Here is a 22,894-nt window from a genome sequence, read left to right on the forward strand (position 1 = left end):
ATGAAATGGATTTAACACCCCGTCTCAAGGCTTTGAAAAATTGGGCAATAAAACAGTAGAATATTACTTATGCAAAACCAATCAATTCATCCAATCAACATAATAAAAGCGAATTCTATTAAAACAAGCAAAAAATTATCATAAATTTCGCAAAATATATATTAACTAATATAAAATAGTAAAAGTGTACAATACTAAAAGGCTCAACACATTATTACACAAAAACATAATTAATTTTAAAAAGTATAATGAAAGATAAACAAATAGACATATATAGACAAAAATAATAGCAATATAATTACCAAATTATAAATGGAATTTAATTGTAGCAGTCTATTCATACAATATTCTCCAATGGAGAAAACATAATTATATAATTGCAATATATAACTATATTATTACAATGCAACTAAATAAAACTCATATTCAATATAAATCGATGGCGGTCTGATTTGACTATTTAAACTGTTCAGCAAAAACTTGAAAATTTTTCAAGAGTTGAAGTAGCTGTTTGTCTACTTTTGCACACATCTTCTCTAGTCAGGCTGGTGAACAGTACAGTGGATTGAAAGAAACAGCACAATTTAAGTTACTTTTAGTTAAATTAGATTCACAAACTATAAAAGAAATCAGAAATGTAAAAGTATGAAGTCCAACTACTGAATGAATTAGGAAATCTTGAATGAAATGAAGAACCTGTCTTTAGGGGATCATGGCAGCAAAATGGAAACAACAGAATGCAGTGAAGCAATCGGATATTTCATAGCATGACAACGTTTTTCAACTGAAAATGTGTGGCTCGTTAATTTTCAGCTAATCAGATTGGTGTCCAAATTTCAGCTTTTGTGTAGTTGGATAAATACAGTTCAGCCAAGCACAAAATATAAATGAAGTGCAACTCTCATATAGTATTGACTGGCATCAGGACTATTTTCAAAGGAGAATTCATTCTCTAATACAACATTTTTAAACACGGCCTGCTTGCTTTATTTTGAAATCTTGAGGTTTTAGCAGTGATACTTTAATAATAACTGGAATAAATTTCGCTGCACTCCTATGTAATCAGGCTTTCAGGCTCTAGTCAGTTTAGTAAAGATGTAGAAGTTATTTAGCTAGCGCCTAAAGCTGGTTTAGTCCACTCAAGCACACACTCTCTAGAACATCTCCAAACTAAGGGGCCTATTAGGATGGCGGACGGACGCATCCTGTCGTAGGAAGGGGCCGTCCGCCGCAGGGGCAGAGGTCCCGTGCGTCGAATTAGGATGCCCCCGCCACAGTGGCGGGTGCATCCCGCATTTTAAAAAAAACGTTTTATTATATAAAACAAAAGGAAACAACACATCAAACATACAATCAAGGCAATACAGTAATAATACAGCCATTAGGTCCGCGCTCAAGGAGGACGGGAGATACATAATCACAGAAGAAAAGATTCTTTGAATACAGATGAGGGGAGGGCGCCAAAGGTAGAATTGCATATGAACAGCACAATATACCACAGCTAGAAGGAATGTAGGTCAGGGCGACTGGGAAGGACTAGGAATCGCAGTGAGTGGGGGCGTACAGATATCTCCACGGTATGAGTTCCACGGGTTCCAAATCTTCCCCCATTTTTTGGGCCTGCTTCTTGCCATATACACTGTCTTCTCTCTGAACATGCACCAGTCTAGACTCTCCTTCCAAGCAGTCACTGTAGGCGGCCTCGGGGACCCCCACAACTGTGCAATATCCCTCTTCGCAACCATATTGGCCAGAGTCACCCACCGAAGCTGCGACACGTCATAATCATTCGGACCCCACACATTCAATAAACACTGTCGGGCTTCCGGCATCATCACAACACCCGTTACTTCATCCATCACCTCATGTATACGTTTCCAAAATCGCACCACCTCAGGGCATTCCCATATGATATGGAGATAGGTGCCAAGGAGACCACACCCACGCCTACACATGCCATCCGTGGAATAGCCCATATGGATCAGACGGGGACCGGTGACATAGATTCTGTGGAGGATCTTGAGTTGGACCAGACGGAGGCGGGCCGGAATCGCCACCTCCCTGGGAGAGGAGATCGCGGACTGCCAGTCCTCATCATCCAGTTCAATACCGTCAGCAATCCAGGCTTCACGAAGGCGATCGAGCAGACTCGATCGGTCATTAATCATTTTCTTATAGAACAGCGAGATAGTACTGTCTGGCACATAACCGTCTAGTATACGATCTTCGAGGCGGGAGGAATCCGGAATATCACTAGCCACTGGCAACACAGAGTTCAGAGCATGGCGCACCTGGACATAACGAAATTTTTCCCTGTCACTCAGCTTATACTCTATTTGCAGAACCGAGAAGGTCTTCACCCCTCCTTTAACCCAGAGATCACGCACTTTACTAATACCGATCGTGTCCCATTTATCAAATCCCTTCGTCTTCCATAGGCCACCTAACTACGCAGAGGCATGGAGCGGAGTTGCACCAGTTAATTTATCACTCCAGCCCATAGCCGCCGTTGCGCTATGCCATACCCGCACGGCTATAGCGGTAAGTCCTGAGAGTTGTGAACGGGAGGGTCCCGAATAAAGCGCCCTGTAGTAATCACCACCCGGTAGCAGCCACTTATCCATTTCAAATGCTGGATTTAACGTCAGGCCATACATCCCGTGGTTGATTGCAGCAAGGTGGGAGGCCCAATAATACCTACGAATATCCGGGAGCGCTATACCGCCATCATACCAGGGAAGTGTCAATTTTGGAAGAGCGATGCGTGAACGTCCGTCCCATATTAATTGCCTCTGCAACGATTCTACTTCCCGAAAATATTTCGACGGGATGACATCAAAACTATTCTGAAGTGCGTATAGGAACCGCTGTAAAGACATCATTTTAAAAAGGGCCGCACGCCCTAGGGGAGATAACGGTAATTTACGCCAACGCGCTACATCGGAGCGCAACCTTTGGAGTGGGGGGAGTAAATTACGTTCATAGCGAACTGCCGGATCCAACGAGATAAACACACCCAAGTACTTAAAGCCAGACTACGACAACTGGATGGACAGCCCCGTGGCAAACGAGGGACATCCCCCGTAAGTACATAAACGTAGGATTTCGACCAATTAATGATAAGGCCCGAGTTCTTCCCGAAGGAGTTAAGTACGTCAAACAATACGTTGAGCGATTTTTGGGGAGATGTAAGGTATAATAAAATATCATCCGCGTATAAGGAAATGCGATCTTCAAATTCCGGCATCCAGCGTATACCCTTCATCGAAGGTTCCCACCGTAGCCAAGCGGCGAGTGGCTCCAACGCCAAAGCAAAGAGGAGCGGGGACAACGGACAACCCTGCCGCGTGCCCCTCCCAAGAGTAAAAGGCACGGAGACACAACCATTAACCACCACCTGTGCCAGTGGCGTTTCATACAGGAGTTTGACCCAACCAATAAAACCAGCGCCGAATCCAAATTTGGCGAGTACCGCCCAAAGATAAGACCATTCGATTGTATCAAAGGCCATCGTGGCGTCCAAGGACACCAAGATGGCCGGTTCACGCAGCGTCGGGGCCCTCGCGAGAACACCATGCAAACGTCGCAGATTTAATGCCGTGTTACGGTGCGGGATAAAACCCGATTGATCCGGAAGAATCAGGTCGCTAATAACCGTAATCAAACGATTAGCAAGCAGTTTGGCGAGGATCTTGGGCTCCGCATTTGAGAGCGAAATAGGTCTATAAGACGAGCAGCGATCCCGTGGTTTACCCTCCTTATGGATCACCACAATAGTCGCAAGACGCTGATCTCTGGGGAGGGAGCCACTGTTTCGCGCAGCCAAAAACATATCACGGAGATAGGGAGCAAGAGTAACAGGGCGTAATTTATACAGTTCAACAGGAAGGCCATTGGGACCCAGAGCCTTGCCGGAACGAATGGAGCGTAGCGCGAGAGCCACCTCATCCACGAGGGCGTGGCATCCAAACAGTCACGATCCGATTCCGACAAACATGGAAGTGCTATATCTCGAAGCAACAACTGCGAATCCTCCTCGGGCCTGTCAGACACCGAGGTATAGACCTCTAGAAAATAATCAGCAAAGCATTCAACAATTTCAACAGTGTCCGTTACACGCACACCACCACATGTCTCAATCACCGGAACCACTCAACTCGCCCTCTCCCTTCTGTCCAGCCAGGCAATCAATTTTCCTGCTTTATCACCCACATCATAAAGCCGTCCCTGCTGTTCCCTACTCATCGTCTTTGCTGCATCAGTAACCAAAGTTTTATATTCTAATTGTTTAAGGCGGAGGACATGTAATGCTTCTCGAGACGCCCCTCGCTCCAATGCAGTCTCAAGGTCTGTGATTTCAGTCTCGAGCTGAACAATTGCCTCATTCTTACATTTCTTAGCACACCCCACCAAAGACAATGCCTGTCCCCTGATCACAGTCTTAAAAGCTTCCCATAACGAAACAGGCGAGGATACAGAACCAGCATTCTCAGTAAAATACAGATCAAATGATTTAATCAATTCAGTGTGAGTCTTAGGGTTAAGAAGATACCAGGGGTTAATCGGGGCTACCCTCCCTTCGGCGCTGATGCCAAGATTAAAATGAAACCAAATAGGGGAATGGTCTGATATACCCCGGGCCAAGTGTCTAATCTCTCCAATCGAGGGGGACAGGGCAGCCGGTATCAGGATATAATCCAATCTAGAAAGACTACCATGAGCTCCCGAATGGAAAGTAAACTGTGTTTGCTCTGGATGCATTAGTCTCCAACAATCTATAAGTCCCTATGTTTCCAGGAAGTCACCCAACCAGGCTTGCGCAGCAGGAAGATCTTGGGGTGGATATCGGTCTATTCTGCCAGAAATTACGGAGTTAAAATCACCACCCAATATCAAAACACCCTCCGGGAGACCCAGAACCATCCGCCCCAGGTCCGTAAATGTCGTGGATTGTAAGCCCGGGGGGACATACACCGACACCAACGAAATTGGTTTTCCCTCCCACCGCCCAACAAGTGCAACATAGCGACCCCTGGCATCAAGGATCACATCATCAATCTCGAGGGGGAGGGAAACCCTGAGCAAAATACCCACACCTCTAGAACTAGATGTAAATCCGGAATGGGCAGCAAGGCGATAACCCCGTCTATTAAGAGCGTGACAAGTATTTCCTATTAAGTGAGTCTCTTGTAGCAGAACGACATCAGGCGAAAGGCGCCGCAACAGCTGCATAACCACCCCTCTCTTTATCCGATCACCCAACCCATTCACATTCCAGCATAATACCCTCAATCCTCTACCCCCATCCAGATCCACAATGAACTCCCATCGCAAAACGAGCATCACACCAATGTCAAAGATAATGAAAGTACCTTGCCTTGAAAAAGAAAAGACAAACAATCCCAAAACATGTCCCTCCCTCCCCCCAAGGTTCCCAACACTACTCCCCCCCACCCTGCACCCCTGCACCGACTCAAAAGCCACCCCAATTTGCAGTGTGCCTGTCGCCCTAACACTTACAAACAAAGAACTAATCTACACAAAGAAAACCCCAGAGGAGGAAAGGGTCCCGCCAGTCCCGCTACCCCCCAAGATACGAATGGAATGATCAAAGAAGTCAGTGAGCCTCAGCCGGTCACGTGGAATAGTGTTCCGGACACATGCACCATAATCATTCTTGGTCCATCAGTCCCCCCTCAGCACCACCAGCATGTTCCTGGCCAGCACGGCGAGCCGGCAAAGCGTTCAACCAATCACTCGCTTCCTCAGGCCTGACAAAGAAGAATGTTCAATTGTCATATTCAACACGCAGCCGGGCCGGGAATAACATAGCGTATTTTATTTCCATGTCTCTTAGTCGCCGTTTCACCCCTTGAAATCCCATTCGTTGTTTCTGGACCGATTGAGAAAAGTCCAGATAAAAGTTCACAGCAGCGTTCTCAAACTGCGTAGGGCCGCTCGTCCGGGCCGCCTGCAAAATGGCATCGCGATTTCTAAAGTTGAAGATCCGTGCAATAATCGGACGGGGAGGAAAACCGGGCTTCGCCTGTCCCCCTGGCACTCTGTGTGCACGTTCGATGGCAAAGAATTTGCTCAGGCATTTGGGTGCAAGATGATTAAGAATGAGGTCCTCCACTCGAAGATTAGTGGCGAGTGAACTAGAATCTTCCGGGACCCCAATAATACGCACGTTGTTGCGCCGTGCACGGCCTTCAAAATCCTCCAAGCGACGAGCAAAAAAGTCATTAGCAGATCTAAGGTTGCGCACTTCTGTTTGCAAGTCGGACACATCCGTGGTAAGGCTGGATGTCTTTAGGTCCAATGACTTCACCTTCTCGTTCGTCTTGGCCAAATCAGTTCGGATGAGGTTAACATCAATAGCCACCGTGTCCAACTTCAGAGCCAAGGCTTCATATTGTTGGCCAATAGAAGACTGAATACCAGCAATGGCGCCCATCACGTCCTGTAACGTTAATTCCACCAATACAGCAGGATCGTCGACAGACTCCTCCCGGGTCTTAGGTGCGCCACCAGGGGATTCTTTAGAAAGTGTGTAGCGATCCATGACATTCGTCTGGGTTGAACCTCCACGGGTGGTGGTCTTGACTTTCCATTTCTCACTCTCAGGCTTGCCCGTCATGGTGAGCCGGGTACCCTGGAGGGAGGCTTGGGATCTGGTCCAAATGGCTCCTTAAAATTCACACACAAAAATACAGGAGGCGAAGTTGAGCCAATTTGAGTCCACAGCCAAACAGTCACTAGCTCGAAGCTCAATGAGCTGGCATCGGAGCCCGTCCGATCCACAGACACACCGCAGATAGGAGACAGTGCACTGGAGAAACGAAACCGAAAGTGAAGTGAGGCTGTGGTCCGATCCCCTCAGGCCGTTGTTGTTAAATTACGACCTGGGCACTGCTTCAACTCAAGGTCCAGGCTGTTCCATGGAGAAGGCTGCAAAGTTCAGGACGGCAAAACTCGGGGACCCCATGTCCGATTCTGACCCAAAAACCTGCTAGTACATCAGCCGGGTTGTGTCTTCAAAGACCTTCCATCAAATCAGGATATTATCCAGGATAAATGCGGGAGGCAGCAAGGGACCTCAGGAGCCCTGTGCTCACGCGGCCATCTTGGATGCGCGCGAAGCTCCTCCCCCGCATCCCGCATTTTTAATATTGCGGTGGGCGGTGCTGAAAGCAAAGTCCACCGCAATGCTAAAAATGTTGTACTTTGAAATGCAGGGGGGTACCATAGGTACCCCCCATGTGCACCCCCCACCACCCCTTCACCCTGGGGGCCCCCAAAGCAAAGACTGTATGCCTTTCCACGGTGGCAATAGGACCACCAGCATCGTAATATGGTTGGCGGTGTCTCGCAGCCACAGCCACCATATGTAAGCACATTTTTCCGCCCGTCGCGAAGGCGAGCGGCGGAAAAGCGGCGGACGGTCTTGCCGTCCGCCGCGGACTCCCCCGCCATCCTAATGTGCCAGGGGGTAATTTCTGTGAGGATGGCGGACGGATTGCCCCTGCCGGGTCGGCGGTGGCTACCGCAAGCCCGGAGGGGGCAATCCGTCCGCCATCCTAATCGGCCCCTTACTTTGGATCACTTACCTGTCTTGTCTACATTTTTCTTTCAGACTACTGCCTTTTGAATTCCTCTCTACCCTGGAAAAAATTTCAACTTCAAAACATGATAAATACCTATATTGTAGGACTCTCAAAAATGTCCTACTAAAAATTGATCACCTATATTGATTTCAATCAGATCACGCAGCCTTGACTTCACACTCCTTGGAGACTTAATGATTTGAAAAGGATGGCGATTTTTCCATGTTCTTTACCGGTACTCACATAGAAATTGCGGCTGTGCTAGTAAAATATAAATAACTGGCAATCAGCAATGGAACTGCTTAGTTCATAAATGTCGGCCAAATGAGTTAAAAGGAAATATAATATGAGAACGTCACAGTAGGTTTATTTGACGAATGAAATGTGATTTACACATGTCATTAGATATTTATTAAATCACACTGAAACGCAATTGCATAGACATATAATAGGCAGAAATTCAAATGTATTGAATCAGAATGATGGCGTCACACCTGCAAATGTGGTCTGGCATTAATTACCTACAAGCGCTACTGAAAGTATCAATATTATTTATTTCTAAAATGCACCCACCTTTACAATGGCCTATGTTTTATGAATTGTGGTTTTTGCTCTTTTAAACACCCTTACTCTCCAAGTGGTATATTATTTGTCTATTGTGTTGCGTGTTTAATTTTGTTTCCCATTGATATCTGTTACTTGCAGCCTGTATTTTTTATTTATCCTCTTCCATCAGCTCTGTATAGTTGTATTTGAAGGCGCCATAAAGCTAGGTTCATGTCTGGCGCAATATCAATCAAAAAGTGCATGAAAATACAAATAAAGATGAATAAAATAGACCATTTCTACGTCTACCCTCAGTGACCCTTTTTTATCTTAAATCCTGAGCTTGTGCTCCTATGTAGTGGCATACAAAGACCAGAAAATGGAGAGGGTACGACGAGTGCAAGGCGTTACCATGGCAACAGGCCTTTGAGCAAAGGCAGGGCCGATTAAACTGCAGAGGCGCGGGAGTGGGAGAGAACAAAGGCATACCATAGCATGGAAAACAAGACTCCTCTCTTGTTAAAGGCAAAGTAGCACACTCCATTACTTCCAACTCCTCTGCACTTTATGTTCACTTTCATTGGTATTTATAAAAAGTAAGACAGTTTTACTTATGCTCAGTGCCTTTCATCTCATGAGATTAATCATCAGTCTAGAGTACCAAATTCCAGTATGCAGAAAGAACACATTGCTAAAGGTGCAGCCAGAAGTGACTTATTAAAATAACATTGAAATATTACTCTTAGTTCTACGGCACAATCTGCATATTTCAATAATTTTCAAGTATTCTCTGTATTTGGCATTATGGATTGGAATGGAATAGTGGTAGATGCATGAAATGTGGGAGTCACGGCCAACTAAGACATGTCTGTGAAGCTCTTAATTGTCACCTGCGGATCCTTGATTGCCCACCTTCAACAATTTGGTGGCCATGGGGCTCTTCAAGTGGGGGATCAATTCTTTCCTAACTCGGTCAGTTGGTCAGTCTCTACTTACTTCTGGGCTTCTGTCTATGTCCAGTAGGGATTCCTAGGTGTCAGCACCATCACCATTATTCTTTAACAGTCTAATCTTCCAATGACCAAGGACCTATGGGCGGAATATTTCCAATTCCCAGATGAGAATGGGAGCACTCTGAAACATCAAGGTTCAAATGTGTTGCCTAGCTTTTCTACTGGTCTTCAAGAAATTGATCATTGGATGCTAGGAAATGATCTGAATATGAACCCTGACGAAATGAAGAATATTTTCTTTGGTGCCCAATATAATATGTGATCCACTGATGTTTGGTCGACCTTGCATCATTTTAAACTTGTTCTGAACCAGATAATAGAGCAACAAATGTAAGGTTAGTATTCAAAAAGAACTTTTCATTTATTCTATGTATTACTTCTATAGTAAAGACCTGCTGGTTCACCATAGAACACTTCAACAGCTGTACAAATACATAGGCTATTTCAATGGGTAATGACAACCCTAGGGATTGTGATATTAAGACGCAACTATGAGAACAGGGATTTTGATAGGTCTGCTGAAACAGACACTTATTCGTCTACTGCAATTTCAGTCTGAGGCACTTATATTCTTCTCAAATCACCAAGCCAGATTTCAACTTCAGAAAGAACACATACACTGTGCTGACTGTCTCTGCTGTAGCAGGTTCAGTTTAAAATCCTCTGTCTTCTTCGCTGCACTTTACTTTACCAAACCAATGACAGGATACTCCATCATAAACATGACGGATGTCCTGTACACTGTGTTACATATGACATAATGCAAGTTGTAATACAGACAATCAAATATCTGCCACTTTTGTGATGGAGCATCCCATCCGCTGAAATATAAAACAGGCCCTTATTCTGTCTGGCTAAAATAAAAACTAAGGGACCGTACTATCTCATGATGATACACTAGAAGGTCGAATGGTTCATATTTCGCAAGTATTTCATTAGTATAGTTCTATGAGACTGTAATGGGATTATAGACCTGTATCTGATTTTGACAGGGGGGAAACAGCGGAAGCAATAATGTTTTTTTCTGTGGGGTGTATTACAATTGGACCTTACGTAATGCCTGCGATAAAGCAGTTCAGATGTTATGCAAATAATTTTCAGCCGTCAAACCAAAAAGGAAATTGAAAACATACTGAGTTGGAACTTAAACATTTACCTCAAGAATTAAAGTAGGCATTGTAAATTGTATATTCATTCTAAAACATTGGCATTTTTTGTTGATATACCCAACTGTACAGTATAAATCAGGGACACAACCTAGAATTACGTTTAAAAGAACACCAACGTTTGGAAATACAGTAAGTTCAAGTTGCTCAAAAACAAATCAAAACAATTAAATAATGGGTTTGACTCCTTACACACCGGAATTCAGGATTACCTTGAGGATTACATAACTGTGTAGATGCATTTCTGCAAAGATCACAGAACATGTTTTAAATATATTGGATCAAGAAGATATTCTATTCAATCATCCATATACTGTAACCCCACTTGCTGAGTTTATATATTAGAATGCATATGCCATTCGATATACATAGAAAGGACAATTTGCCCTTTCAGAGAACAGGTCTTTGAGAGCATTAGTGTACCTGAGTACAATAACAACACATACTACATTGTGGCTCATTACAAAATCAATAATAAAGAAATATCTGTGTTACAATTACAATTCTTTGCTATAGAACACATGAGAGCAACATTAAGAGTTGGAGATACAAATATGGTGCTATGCAACAAAGAAGGACCTTGGATTTTACATTTAAAGGCAGCCATAAAAAGATTGCTATCAACTGCAAATATGTCTAAGGAATTAATAAAATGAGACCAGAAACTTGAGGGGGTCAAAAAACAGAGGTGTTTGGGAACCTACTATTAAATATTGATTAAGCGTTTCCCAGTTTTTATAATCTGGAGATACCAAATATTCTCTCTTTTGGATATTATTATATAATATAAACCTTAGCAGAAATTGTAATTTGAAGAGTTTTGACCGATACGAAAACACAGCAACAATAAACTATCAAACTATGATTCATTCAGATTTTTTCTGATTCATAATGTATCCATATACAATATAATTGATGTATACAGATAATTTAATAAAAAATGATGATTGTGGCTACTGAGATCCAGGTGGTTTCACCTACTGGTAGGCAGAGACTACTGGAAACATGGTTACTATCGAAACAGAGGTAAAAGAGTGTTTGGGGAAGGGAACAAAAGAGACTGTAGTGTGAAACTGAAAAGCAGACTGGTGTACATATATTGATCAGTAGAGAGTGTATGTCTTGTAATTGACAATATTTTAGAAAATGAATCACAAATTAAAAGCAGTGACAGCAGTTTGTTGAATGCCTTAAAGGGCTTCAATATGAATTACACATGGGGGCAGCACTGAGCGCCGCAGTGGATCCGCGGATCTATGAAAAACAAATTGGGCTTCTTGAAGGGAAACATGGAAAGGGTTCAAAATAGTGACAATTTAGGAGTGGTATAACCCAAAAAAATTAAAGTAAGTCTGTGATTTGCTAAGTATAGGAGTATGAGTAAGAGCACATGGGGAAGGGTAGCCATTTTAGGTACTTTTCTACAGAGAGTGGAGGAAGGTTGCCATAGTTCTAACTTGAGATTTGCAGTGGAAAACAGAATTTTACAGAAATTATTCTAAAAGTTGGACAACAGCAAAGAGATTTTACAGGTATTTAAATTAGGTTGTAGTATAAAATAGTATATTAAAAATATGTGAGTGAATATAAACTGAACGAAAATGTGTAGCTTCTAGACACTACAGTAAAAGCAAAACAGAAGGGAGCTTCGAAGTGAACTTTAACTAAAAAAAGTGAGCAGCAAAGGAGGCAGAGGATTGATACACTGAAAATATAGCTGTTTTATTAAGCTAGTACACATGAATGTTTTAGGAATTAGATTTGGGTGCTTGCTTATATTATGTAATTTAATAGTATATAATTTGCACCCAGTCCCAGAGTCAGGCATGCACTTACACAACCCATTACGCTCCCACAAAATCACTTATGTGACCGCTGCTCATATAGCCAGACAGTGACTGACAAACTCAGTCACACAGCCATAAACCCATTCACATACCCATTTACTCACTTATACATCCACTTACATAGTAGTCCACACACCCATACCGGCATTGTCACATCCACTCATACACCTATACAACCATTCATGTACTCAGCACTCAGACAGCCAGTTACACACATGCTTACATGCCTATACACCCAGTTATACACTCAGTCACCAACCCATACTGCCAATCACATACCTATTTATAAAACCATACAGCCACTCATACACCCAGTCAGACAGGGACAGAGGCACTTACACATATATTCACACACCAACACAGGACTTTTGTGTCCACCACTAAAAGAGTAACTTGCACACACAGTTACACACCCAAACCCTCACTAACACAGCTAGTTACCGATCCATACAACCAGTTAGATACCCATTTAGATACCCATACAGTCACAAACATACTAAGTCACGCACCAACACAGCTACTTACACATCCAGTGATACACCCACAGAGTCACTGATATACTCACTCACATATCCACTCAACCACTGACATACCCCGTCATCTACCCATACACCCACTCATTAATTCAGACACTTACAAAGCCTCTTACACACTGACATAACCACTTCTGTTGCTACTCACTTGCTTATAGTAAGTAATCTAATAGTATATTAGTGTATTACCTGTATTCTATATTTCTTTTTCAAATATCTAATCGTGTTTAAAGGGTAATGGAAGATGGAATGCTGAGGTAAGAAAAGGAACTATGCTTCTTGGCATCTTCCATGATCTGGGCAACAGATAAAATGAGTGACCATGTCTTGCAGCTTTGGTGAAAGAGTGGGCATGGTAAGTGTCTACACAGGCGGTAAGGTCCCACAGATGGTCTAACTGCTGATGCTCCACCTTCCCTCTCTCTTATCATCCTCTGATATGTCCTAATATGTATAGTTTTCAGGTGTTTTGAAAGAGACGGTGTGCCATGTGAGCACTTCTTCACAGCAGCTCTTGACAGTTTATTGCTGCATAGATTGCATTGGACAATTTTTGGGAGAACTTTCTTTTCTCCTGAAGGGATGGAGAAATATTTCCAAACATCAGAGAAATTCTGTGGAGGTTGTAATAGGTAAATATTTATTATATGCTTAGTTAGTAAAAACCACTGCATAAAAAGGAGCATAAAAAAATAGAGCAAACAATGTGTGCATAGCTAAATAAAACAGACGGTCGGGTAACATCTTTATCTCGTTCACATAAGATACTGAGGCCATCTGTACATTTTCTTCATTCCGGATCTATAAAATCAAGTCTCTTATAACAGTTCTAAGTTTCTATAATCACAGTCTCTGATGGCATTATTTTTCACTTGTGCGTAATTTGTTTCAATTCAAATTTACAGGTGGGCGAAGATCTTTGCACTTATGACCGTCAGGTTAAAATATTAAAACAATCGGTTAGCACTTTTCAGTTAAAAAACCTCTTTTAAGATATGTATAAAAGTGCACAGGAGGTTATAAGATGCTGTCCTTTGTTTCGATGTTATGTTCCTTCCCTGTCGCCTTTAGTTTCATTCTTGCAACATCACGGAAGCAAACTAGACAGCAGGCCAACCGGATGTCCTCTCCGCCAAAGCAGGCATTAACTGCCTGTCTGCAGGTTCTAATGCATAGTCTGTTCAAGGCGAGTTTTAGTATGGATCTTCTTTCCCTGTCTAAGCGTTTAAATGTGCAGACAATGTGTAGAATATCTTCCTTAGACTCAGCACACAGTCTGCATAGTTTTATAGATTGTGGCTGTTTCCATAGCGGTAAGTGCGGCAGTATTGGTAGAATACCCATCCTGAAGTGCAGACATTTTTCTTGTTTGGTCCTGTTAAATCTAGTCCCTAGATAGGCTTGTGAAGAGCAGCTGTTATAGCTCTGGATAACAAACAATTCATGTGCTCTTTCAGACAGGGAGGCTTTGTCCTCGAGATTGGATACAATTTTTACTGTTTTGTTGACAAGCTCCTTAAAGGTTTTATGGACCCCTTGTGTCCCAGGGAGCTTCTAAGGCCAAGCAGGCCAAGGAGTCTTTTAAATAAATCAGGGCTGCACAGTCTTTTTTTCCGGGTACGTTCTTTCATAAAAATTCATTTAGTGAGCCTGATTCTGCTCCGTAAAATGTTGTGCCAGTAGTTCAAGTAGGCTCCCTTTCGTGCAGTCTGTTGTTTTGAAAGGCCTAACTCTAACCTGATTTGGGCTGGTGATGTATAGCGTGGGAGGTTAAAAATGATTCTCATTGCCTTTATTACTGTCCTGTCTAGGGTGTCAGCGTCTCTCCCTCTGAGGCACTTGCTTCCATAAGTAATGGTTGGGAGGAGTTTTGCTCGAATTACCTGAAGCAAAGGGGTGAAACTTGGGCCACTTATTTTTTGTTTAATATTTTTTATTGCGACTGCCAACAGGATTCCTTTGCCTTTTATAGATGCTTTTTGCGGGAGGAACGTGCCTTTAGTGTCCATGTCCAAAATGATGCCCAAGTATTAAAATTCACTGACAATATCGAGTTTCTTCCCTTCCAGAACCCATAGGAACTGGTGTGGTTTATTTTTGCAGTTAATAACCATCACTTTAGTTTTGCTCAGATTTATTCGTAGACCATTTCTGTTGGAGAAGTTGCTCGTGGTATTTAACAGGTGTTGTAAACCAATTGGAGTGCGGCTAATGAGAACCTGGTCGTCTGCGTAGAGTAAGTTAGATAGGGGGAAACCGCCGAAGTTCGGGGCATGATGGTTGCACTTATCCAGTTCTGGCGATAGATCTGCCAAGAACAGGTTGAACAGGATCGGCGCCAACACACAACCCTGCTTCAGACCCTTAGTTGTCGGGTTTCTCCGTGATCTACTTTCTCCAGCCCCTAGCTTGATTTGGATCCAGGTATCACTATGTAGTAGAATCAACTGGTTCAGAAGTGTGCTCTTAATTTTCATTTTGGAGAGTTTTGCCCAGAGTTTATTCCTATCAATACTGTTGAAGGCAGCAGAGTAATCTATAAAGCACAGGTATAACGGTCTTTTGATGAGTTCGGTATTGTATCATGCCCGTACTTTTCTGAAAGCCTGATTAATAGGAATAGATGCCATTTCCGATGCACATTCTGTAATTTCTTGCAGCAGAAGCCCTCTGTAATATTTGGCATCATTATCTAGTAGTGCAACCAGTCTATAGTTTTTTGCAATGTTATTGCTGCCTTTATTATGTATCGGAGAGATGATGGACCCTTTCCACGATTCCACTATGATCTCTGCTTCCATGATATGCGAGTAAAGTGGTAGGAGTTCGAAAGCCCAGTAGTCTGGGCCTCGTTTATATAGGATCGGTGGTATACCGTTTGGGCTTGGTGCGCCCTTGGTTCTGCCCTTTGAAACTCTGCTCTTAATTTGTTTTAATGTAAATACCTGTTTGGGCTCATGTTCTTCCATACACGGGTCTGAGCCGGCCCTGTTGTACTCCAGGGGTTCTTGTGTGTTAGTTGATGGGCCGCTATTCAAGTGATCCCAAAGGTATTTAAACCAGTCCTGTTCTGTAAAATGAGAGTTTGTTCTAAGTGGCGCTAGGTTCTGTCATTTCTTCAGTGTATGCCACAACCTGGCTCTGTTTTTTGCTTTCGCATCGTAAAGGACTGTGGCCCGTGCTGTTTCAGTGCTTTCGCGGCGAGCTTCCCAGATGAGTTTTTTCTTGCTGTTTTTTGTGTTCTGAGCTATGCTAAGAGGTTAGCGGCTGGCCCTGCCTGGTGAAGATCTCGTGTTGTTTTGTTTATTCTTTTCTTTATTTGTTTTAATTCCTTTAATTGTGGTCCTTTCTGGAGACAATCTTGTGTGCTCAGTGGTGGAGAGTGGTACCTTTGTCGGGCCGCAACCGCTCTGGTTACGTCCCTCCCTGCTTCATTTGTATGTAATGTGTGAAGTGTTTTAGTGAATTTGCCCCAGGATGCAGTTACATTCGTATTATCCTGCTTTTTGTCCTCCCAGAGAGTCTTTGCCTCAAGCAGGAAGTTCTCAAAGTTAGAGATTTTGCATTTAATTCTTCTCACGTGTGTCGTGTACTTTGTGCATAAGCGGACTGGTTGCTCAGTAGATGCGGTGCCGTAAGCATCCAGAGTAATCTCTTGTGGTAGATGGTCGATGTAGTCTGAGCTTCCTATCCTAAAGTTGACTATTTTATTAAAGAGGGAGTATGACGTGAAGGTATAGTCAATTGTTGTATTTGCAAGGGCGCTGTAGTACGTACCTGCCGGCGTGCGATCTCCCCGAAAGCGCCCATTCTGTGCAACCAGACTCAAATTTTCCAGGTCCCTGAGGAGCTTCTTAGCTGTGCTGGTTTGCTTGCCCCACTTACTTGCTTTCTGATGTGGGATCCCCCACACTGAGGACTGCTCTTCAACAAGTTTGTCTATTTCATAGGGCCCCGTTAGAAGCATGTTGAAGTCTCCTGATACTAAAAGGTTTGGGATAGCTTCTTCTTCAAGTAGTCTTGATAAGACAGAAACAAGCAGTTTGGCGCTAGTTTTTTTGTCCCTTGGGTGAAGGTAAGTATTGACGAGTATTAGCTGTTGATTGTCTGCGAGACCTGTTAGTTCCAGCTTAATTGCGGGTATGCCGTTAGTTGTCGTTGTCATGTTAGGTAGTTCCCTAGCAATAGATATTGTTTTAATGGAAGTGAAGATTACAAGACCACCCTTTGGGTGACCAAACTTAGCTTCCTTGCAGGCCGGAAGGTGATAGGGCTTGTGCCCTTGAATTTGAAGAGGCTCAACCAGCCAGGTCTCTTGCAGTAAGATGAGGTCGAAGTCTTGAAAGTCTTGAAAGTCTTGAAAGTAAAGCAGAACGTCTTTCTCCGTGGCTTTGGTCCCTAGTCCATTAACATTCCATAAGCAGAGCCTTAATTGATGCACTTTGTTAGCGGCTTTTCTGCCCTGTCAGATGTTTCTTGGTCGGGAGTTGATGGTTCGTGGTATCCAGGTCCAGCTGTTGTCGGTCGTTTTGTTGTCACCTATTAATCTAGCGTTCCAGGTGTTTGCATCCTTAGGTACTGAGTAAGCTTGTCTCGTGACGCCCATATTCTCAGACTTGTGGCCGGCATATGGCTGCAGCTCATGTAGCAGAGGTTCTGGGTAACCTATTTCTTTCTAATGTATCAATGTAATCCCCCAGACATTGAGTTGTTGTTCTTCCCTCATTATTCTTTCTGCTACGTCATGTTTTGCCCAGGTTATTTTAGATATTTCTTGGTGTGCCAGTTGTTTTTGGCAGACAATTTCTTCAGACTCCAGGTCGCTTGAGGTTCCTCCTGTTAAGTTGCTAATGCTAGTTAGTAGTCGCAGAATGTTTCCTCTGTTCAGGATATTTCCTCTCCCTTTTGACTTGTATTCCGGAATGAACAAAAATATCTTTGAATCCTCCTGTCGAGGGTACCTGTGACCGGACCCTGCGTCTTGCGGCTCCTCGGTGGTCCCAGGATTTGTCAGAGCCGTTGGTGCTGGTTCATCGGACGTCGGCCTAGCCACGGCATTTACTGTAATAAATGATACAGAGTATCCACTGATAACAGTGGGCTGGTTATGTGGAAAATTAGTGCGTTTTGGTGAACATTATCTGCGCCATCTTGCCTCTTCCCCTGATGCCACACTTTTGTCGTGCGCGCCCACCATTTTAAGATGCCCCGATCAGAACAAACCCTTTTGCATGCCGCTGGCCCCTGACATAGCCCTTTGCCTCCACTAAGCCTGCACGCTGACCACCCCCTGCTTGCACCTGCCTTGAGTCATAAACCCCTCTTCGGCGCTGCTCTGCCCCCGGCCCTCATCCTGTTCCCAGCGCGACACCTCCCTGCTTTCCTTTCATGATCTCCGGCCCTTAGATGCAAACCCCTTTTTCCCCGTGTGCCCGTTTTGTCCTCCCCGTTCCCAAGCCGACACCCAGCTCTGCCGATACCATCCTTGCCCCTCCCCGTACAATAGAAAGCTTCCCCCATCAAAGAATCCCCGGGTTGATCAAAGCCCCCCCCCACCCCATGAGATCCGAACAGACTCCCCACATTCCGTGAATCGGCGGATTATCCAGCTGCGCGATGCTCATCACCTGTTGTGACTAGGGTGGGGACTTTAACTGTAAATGTGTGTGGGAACGGGCCCAAAGGGGAGTTCCGAGAATGTCTTTTCCGCACATCAAAGCTTTAAACATGTATGTGTAATCTGCAATAAAGTCATAAATGTGGATATAAGAGGCCAGGCCTCAGAAATACAGTTAGAGCACCTCAGAACGATACCTTCTGTCCGTTTCGTTGTGTTCTCCTCCGGAGAGAATAAAAAACCTTGTTTCCTGCTTTCCAGTCTCCAGCGCCTGCCTCTTCATTGATTTAAATAACTAGAGGGTCACAGAGGCAATACCGCCGGGCAAATATCGATTGTCCCCGACCCGATTGAAACTGTTTTTACAATTGGCGTCCCAAGCGTGGGGCCCATCAGCGACTCGTGGATCCAGTGGGAGAGGTCCCGACGACAGAGTGAACGACTGCAACGATCGGGAGAGCTCTTGCCCAATAGACCCTCGTCTGGCAGCCGATCATCCGAACTTCACTAGTTCCGAACAGACCTCTCTCGAGTGATCTACGGTCCTGACTGGGAACCATCAGGAGTGCCGTGAGAAATACGAGAAAAAGAGGACGATCGGGCGCTGGATTCGGAAGACAGGAAACTGTCCACATGGTCCGGGTAAGGTCGTGTTGCCACGACAAGTTGCGAAAGAATTTGTTTTGATTGCTTGATTGTTCAAAAATACTAGTATTGCCTTGTTTATTTTTATTTAGAGATTCACTGTCTGCAAACGGAGAAGCAACAGGCTCTCTCTCCCTTTGCAAGCAGTGGAGGATAAGTAGGGTAGCAGCCGTGCTTGTTCTTTTTCTCCCCCACTCAATAATTGCTTGAAACTGAACTGTTGTTCACAAACTATTGTTTCCTGGAGATTCTCTGTCTGCAAGCAGGGAAGAGACCATCCTTTTTGCAGATAGTGAAAAGGGTAGGTAACGCAGATCTTTGCGGTCCTACTCATTCTCCCCATTGTTATTTTGTTGGTCTTTTGGTTTTTTTGGTTCCATGAGGTATTCACTACCTGCAAACAACGTAGAATAGAAATATTCTGTCTAGTCTTTGCACCTAGTGATAAGATAGGCAGTGCTGACTTTTTAGTCCCTCGTTACGAGCCGTCATGTCTGTCTTCTCCCCATTGATAAATAGCCTGTTTAGCCCGGACCGGGTGTTAGAGGTGGACCATATGGCTCCACTAGAAGGCACCCCTAATAAGGACATGTTCATAAACTATGGGTTAGTCACCATAGCTTATAATAAATTATGGCACAGGTATACCGAAGATAGCCAAGACAAACAGTGGCCACTGGCAGGATCCTTTGACCTTGATAAAATAGAAACGTTAGAAATAGCCCTTCGAAATAATAAGACGACGCCAATTATGCTCGACAGTCTCGGTATGTGGCGCAGAGAGGCTACGAAACGACAGAGAAAAGACGAGGATAAACCAAGTAGGGAAATATACCGACAGGACAACCCCAGGACACCGCTACCCACAACTTATCCCCCGACACTATACAAAGGACGACCAGACTTAGGGTCAGACCAATGCGCTTTTTGTAGGTATGTCGGACACTGGAAAGCCCAATGCCCGACTCTACTGAGCGTGAGTAAAGGCAAAGGGCCGACAAGAACGACAGACCGACAGTACGAGAAAAGGCGCGAGACAGAGAAGAACCCGACTTACATAGACAGACCAGACAGAACCACCACGTTTGATTATGCCCGATGGCACAGATTTCGCCAGGAAAATCTCAGCGGCATGATCAAGTTCTCCTAGGTCGGGCAATGTCAAGACGGGAACCCAGCCTCGTTTAAAATTCACAGACGGAAAGAGATAATTATGACCAATAACTGTTTTTATATTTGTCTTGGGTCTTTGTATGTCGTACTTGTACTGTCCCCCGTCTGAGTTCGTGTGTATGTAATGTACAAATCTGCGTCATCCCTCTACACGTGTTTCCGTGTTACTCGACCCCTGTTAGCAGAAACTTAGCATAAAAGCAACCTGGAAAGAAAGAAATGATAAAACAAAATCCGTAGACCATTAATAAACTTGAACTTTTAATTTAACACAACAAACAAGGAATAATAACGATAAACTGTAGAAAATGAAAGTCAAACAGAACATTCGCCCCCCCCCCATTCTGGAACCTTCCAAAGTAGGGCAGGGTTACGGCTACGCCCAACCAACGGCAACCCATATAAGGCGAGCCCCGCCGCCAACTCTTGGTCAGGAAATCTTAACGTATGGGGGAGCCGGAGGAGAGGCAGGAGCCCGCAGCCTGGGCATTTGCAGGTAGTCCCGCCACATGTCTCCTTGGCCGGCCGCAACGGGCCTGGAAAGACTAAGGTAGTCCCGCCACATGTCTCCTTGGCCGGCCGCAACGGGCCTGGAAAGACTAAGGTAGTCCCGCCACATGTCAAGAGGAGAGCGAGGCGCCTCTTCCTTTTCTCTTCCGTCACAGCCGCAGCAGTCCTGGACGGCGGGATGTCCTGCACGTACCTCCACAACAATTTGTCCAAGTTGGGCTGGGAGGGAGAGGCGACGCGGACGAGCCTCCCCCACCTCCACCGGTAGGAGGTTTCCCAGCCCCCAGCCCGGCGCCGAACACCCCCAGTCAGGCGATGGTGCCCATACTTCCACAGCACCGGACACACCATGGTGGCACCCCAGTACTTGCGCAGCACCGAACACACAATGGTGGCACCCCAGTATTTACGCAGCACCGAACGTACAATGGTGGCACTTGGGGAACACCGGATGTGGAGAGGCCTTCATGCGGGGCGATGAAAAGGAGCGGCATGGAGTGCACTGGGAGAAGGAGACGATGTGAACGAGTCTCCCTCGCCCCCCAGGTGGGGGCATCACAGCTGCACCCCAGCTGAACGTCCCGCTCTCACAAAACAGGGACCTCTTCCTTTCACTCCGAAGGGTCTCTTCCATTCTTGCAAACTCGACGAGAATGGCCCCTGTAGGGCCTCAAAATGGCGTCTGGATCCGCTGGAAGGCGGGCCCCGGCCACTAGAGTAACTTTGGCCAGCCATACAACTCGAACATTTGTCCCATGGAGCACGAGCCCCCATCTCCGACAGCATCTCCGCAGCCTTGAAGATCATACAAAGGTCCCCGGCGGAGCCTTCGGCCTCTGCAGGTTTCCGGTAAGGGACGGCTGCCTCGATCGCCAACGAAACAAACATGACATTGCCACACCTTCTGTTAGCGTGAATTCTAGAACTGCCGAAAAGGACTCTGGTCCAAACTGCCAGTAATGGAAACATTTCCCCCTGATGCTGCTTCCGGACTGTGCCGGCCCCGCCCAAAATGGCGCTGGTATCAATCGGAACTTACGAACACCTCGTGGTGTTCCTTCGCACCAATATAAACTTGATGTTCTGAGATTTTTGTGATCCTTTGTACACTTGGCTAGAAAAGACAAGGAGAGCTCACTCGACGAACAGTATGAAAAGATCCCCGTTACAAATGTTGATTACGAATATACAATGTATTATATTTTTATAACTGATGTAAACCTCATTTACGATGCATACGTACGGTATGCATATAGGAAATCTGATTACAACTGTTATGATTATGTTTCTAAATTATGAAAATATATGCCCCCGAACCCCCAGCCAATTAATAGACGTTTTCACAAATGAATGAGTAAAACTTTCCGATGTTTTTACTGTTGCAAACGACACCCCCCCCACTATACGCACTTTAGCCATTGCCACGACTGACCAAATATGACCACACCCTCCTAATCCATATGCTGAAATGAATTTGCAAAATAAAGTCTTTGAAACTATGGACGGGTATTGCATGCTTTATTTTAAAACAATATGGGATGGGTAGGAAAGCTCTTTTTCTGTGCACCCTACTCTGCTCTCTCTTTAAGGTTAAAGGAAGATGGTTGCCCAGCCCTGGAGGACGGATCGGATCGACAACACGACACTCCGACTTAAAAGTACGCGACTGACTCATGAACTCTCGCGTAGAGGAAGACCGTGACCTCCAAGGATGGGTAAAACGGATGGTGTAAATGAGGGAATGTAAAAGGAGGGTGAAATGAAATAATGTAAATATTGTAAAGTACAACGTTCCAAAGTAGCAGGGACCCAAGAACCGAAGAACTTTAGAATGCCACGGCGTTGAAAGAGGTTTAAGGATCCCGATAGTGAGATATACCCTTTGACTAGATACCTCGCACTAGGCCCCTCTGGTTTCCTTTTTATGTTTCCCCGCACACGCCCTACATGAACACACTACCCCCCCCGACTCCGAAAACCATATCCCCGGGGACCCTGCCCCAAGGAGGAAAGACGAGTAAAAGGTAAGTAAAGGACTTACGAATCCATGTATTTGAATGCGCGCGAATGCTGTCTCCCCCACCCCCCCCCCCTTTTTTCCTCCCTCTGCAGGTTACATCAGAGATTACAGCCAAGGTGTGGCGAAGATCTGAGACCTTGCCATGTCTAAATACGCGAAACGGACTAGCGCCGCAGGGTGGTGTCTAAGCACGCCTGAAAACTACTCACGTATCGAA

This window comes from Lissotriton helveticus, chromosome 1_1 (assembly GCF_964261635.1).
Source record: "Lissotriton helveticus chromosome 1_1, aLisHel1.1, whole genome shotgun sequence".
Classification (NCBI taxonomy): Eukaryota; Metazoa; Chordata; class Amphibia; order Caudata; family Salamandridae; genus Lissotriton; species Lissotriton helveticus.